The sequence below is a fragment of the Lathyrus oleraceus genome, chromosome 6, assembly GCF_024323335.1.
Source record: "Lathyrus oleraceus cultivar Zhongwan6 chromosome 6, CAAS_Psat_ZW6_1.0, whole genome shotgun sequence".
Classification (NCBI taxonomy): Eukaryota; Viridiplantae; Streptophyta; class Magnoliopsida; order Fabales; family Fabaceae; genus Lathyrus; species Lathyrus oleraceus.
This window is the reverse complement of record NC_066584.1, coordinates 387,975,382-387,979,223: the sequence shown is the minus strand read 5'-3', so window position 1 is coordinate 387,979,223 and position 3,842 is coordinate 387,975,382. Positions and strand designations below refer to the sequence as shown.

The 3,842-nt window shown below is 35.9% G+C and overlaps 1 non-coding gene across 1 annotated transcript; it reads left to right on the top strand.

Moving 5' to 3' along the window:
• The first annotated feature begins 478 nt into the window (after window positions 1-478).
• Window positions 479-585, top strand: LOC127099660 (small nucleolar RNA R71). Its single transcript, XR_007794139.1, has one exon. It is a non-coding gene; the product is annotated as a small nucleolar RNA R71 (small nucleolar RNA).
• The last annotated feature ends 3,257 nt before the right edge of the window (window positions 586-3,842 follow it).

Genomic DNA, 3,842 nt, shown 5'->3' with positions numbered 1-3,842 from the left:
TAGAGCATTATTACTTTTATATGAAAAATTTGGATGATTCTTCCAATTTGAGTTATAGGTATGCGAATAGGGGCTTCCTTGAGCATAGTTTACTTGCTCTGCTTGGATTCCTGTTAGGAGTTGACAATCTGCAGGAGTGTGACCTTGGATTCCACAGACTTCGCAATTCTGAGTTATGGCAACTACTGTGGCTGGAGGTGATACATTTAAACTTTCAATTTTCTGGACCAGAGCATCCACCTTTGCATTAACATGATCAAGGTTACTTATCTCGTACATGCCAGTTTTCGTTTGAGGTTTTTCCACCATTGTTCGTTCGGTTCCCCACTGATAGTGGTTTTGAGCCATGCTTTCGATAAGTTGGTAAGCGTCTGCATAAGGTTTGTTCATTAGTGCACCACCTGCGGCGGCATCTATTGTTAACCTCGTGTTGTACAGGAGACCATTATAGAATGTATGAATTACTAACCAGTCTTCTAAACCATGATGTGGACAAAGTCTCATCATGTCTTTGTATCTTTCCCATGCTTCGAAAAGAGACTCGTTATCTTTCTGTTTAAATCCATTTATTTGGGCTCTTAACATAGCTGTTTTGCTTGGCGGAAAATATCGAGCAAGAAAAACTTTCTTCAACTCGTTCCATGTGGTGACAGAGTTGGAAGGAAGAGATTGAAGCCATCTTCTAGCGCTATCTCTTAGTGAGAAAGGAAAAAGACGAAGTCGAATTGCCTCTGAAGTGACACCATTAGCTTTAACAGTATCAGCGTATTGGACAAATACGGATAAATGAAGGTTAGGATCCTCGGTAGGATTCCCAGAGAATTGGTTCTGTTGCACTGCCTGCAACAGTGAAGGTTTGAGTTCAAAGTTGTTTGCTTCGATTGCGGGTGGAGCAATACTTGAATGCGGTTCATCTTGCGATGGAGCGGCATAATCTCTAAGAGCACGAGCTGGTTCTGCCATCTCGGGTATCGAAGGGAAAATATTTTTGAAATCAGGAAGTTCTACAGGAGGGAGATTGTTTGCAGCACGATATTCCCGAATTCGTCGTAAGACTCGGAGATATAGTTCGATGTCGTTGATTCGTAAGTAGAGCGGTTCGCCTTGAGAGCGAGTGCGTGGCATACAAATCAACGAAAGAAAGAAAAGAAAAAGAAAAGCCTTAGTCTCTACAGCGTAACAGAAGAGTTACGATATCGACTAAATAAAAGTCCCCGGCAACGGCGCCAAAAACTTGATCGCTCGACTTTATGAGTCGAATTGGGGTACAAACTGCAAGTGCACAGTTCTATCGCGTAGTTTTAAAAGATATCGATCCCACAGGGACTTATGAATCGATATACCGTTATCTAAGGTTACTTCGTAAAGCTAAGGCAGGTAATACTTTGATTTTTGGGGGAAAAGGCTAAAACTAAAATAAGATCTAAAATTAATATCTAATAAGCGGATATCGGTATGTAATTCGTCGTAATTAGGGAATCAATCCTTTATTGGTTTCTTGGTTTTAAAGTAAATCTTTTCAGTTGACGCTATTGGTTAAAAGTTTTATCTCAAACTCTCGCTCTGTTGAATAAACTATGATTTTATATTAACGTAGCTGTCACTTATAGTTAAGTCAAAAACCACTTTTTGAAAACAATAAAATCCGTAGAAACTCTTTTTAAGAAAACACTAATCGTTTAAACACCCTTATCTCAAACTCTCGCTCTGTTGACTTAGGTTATATAATTAAATTCAAATGCTTAACTCTCGTCCTCACATCCAATCTTTAAAAATACTTTTTGAAAAAGGTTAGAATTTAATTAACTCTAAAAATTGCTCTCGCCCTGATCTAGAATTAATGTCCAATTTACACTGTCCAGTCAAAACCTCAAACTCTCGCTCTATTGATTTTAACTTCTTTATGTCTTTTACTTTCGTACAAAAACTTTGTTATTAAACCTGTAAATTGAGACCGTAAAAAAAGTGATTTTAATTTTAAACTTAATTAAACCAACTTAGTTTTGATTCCTTCATTCCGCTTACTTTACATACCGATACCTAAATAAATCAGCCAGACATGCTAAACAGACTTAAATAAATAACATGCATAAACAGATTCATCACAAGCAAGCAGCAAAAATTAATAATAAAAACAAGCATATATAAATTCAACAAATAAATAAAGAACCTGAATAATTAAATAGCAGTCTTGAACACTCCATCACAGACCGGTTGGATTTGTTCTTGAGTTCTTCAATCAGGCAGAAAAATAAAACGAAGGAATAAAAAACTAGATTCTAACGTAAGGTTAGATCCGGTAAAAGGTACACAATAGTTTCCGGTGTAGAAACTATTGTGCGAAAAATTAATTAAGAGCTAGAAAAGAAAATAGAATTGCAAAAGAAAACAATATAGAAATTTGTAAAAGTAATACTGTAAAAATATGCCTAAGCTGCTGGAAGAAGAAAAAATGCGAAAACGGCAAAAATCTGGAAAAAGCGTGGAACCTAGAGCTTTCCAAAAAGCTACTATTTATATGCTACCTCCTGCAACTGCCTTCCGCGTCAAAAGTCTTCAACGTGCAGAATAGTTGGGCGTGGAAATAGGACTCAACTTCTCTGAAGCGTTCCTTGTGCCTCAAATATAGGGGAATGGTGTGACGTCCGTCACACCATGTGTGACGCTCGTCACACAAGTGCATATAGCGTGACGCTCGTCACAACCTCTGTGACGCTCGTCACAGGCACAACGCCTGTGCCTTCTTTGGGTTGGGCTTGGCTTTTGCTATTTGTTTCCAAAAACTTCTTTTTGCACCTCCTTTTCTTCCTTTTTTTTACTTTTGCTTCAAATAGATACCTGAGGTAAATAGAAAGAAAATACCGCGTAACATCCGATAAAATGAAATAAATTAAAGTAAATAATAATATAATTTAATTGAATTCAGTCCTAAAATGTGATATAGTTTCATGTTATCAGTCACGAGTTAAAATTCTAACACCTGCAATATTGTTTTTATTTATTTATTTTTAAGACATTTTTTACCACGGTTGGAACTTTCAACCGTGGTTAAAAGTGGCGCATGGTCATGAGTTTGAATCCTAGCACTAATAATTTTGTTTTTTATTTGTTTTTAAGCCATTTTTTTACCACAGTTGGAACTTCCAACTATAGTGAAAAGTGGCGCATGGTCATGAGCTCGAATCCTAGCACCTACATTTTTGTTTTTATTTATTTCAAGCCATTTTTTTACCACGGTTGGAACTTCCAACCGTGGTTAAAAGTCACTCAGGGTCATGGGGAAATATAAGCGTGTTTATTGAGTTTCTTCACCGTTCTTAAACAAATATTTGTCGTTCATTTAGTGAGTATCAATTCTTAAGACACTACCATTAGTGATCTGCGTGAAACCTAAAACTTAGATGAACTTCCAACTTAGACGAGCTTCATCTTCTACCTCCAAACATCATCTTCCATTTACGATACTTTGTTTCTCCACTAAAACAAGCTCGAAAACATCATTTCTTCCATAAACAAAACTCAAAAACATCATTTTTTTCATTAACAAATTTCAAAACTCCATCACCTCTTCTCCAATTTGAATGAGACAAGGAAAACATGAATTCAAGTTAGCAATGTTAGTTGTTCTTGTTCTTGTTGTTGTTCTTATTGTTGTTTTTGTTGTTTTTGTTGTTGTTGTTGTTGTTGTTGTTGTTGTTGTTGTTATTCTTATTATTTTACTTATTGTTGTTATTATTATTGTTATTATTGTTATTGTTATTGTTTTTGTTGTTGCTGTAGTAGTTCTTATTGTTATTGTTTTTGTTCTTGTTGTTCTTGTTCTTGTTGTTGTCATTGTTCTA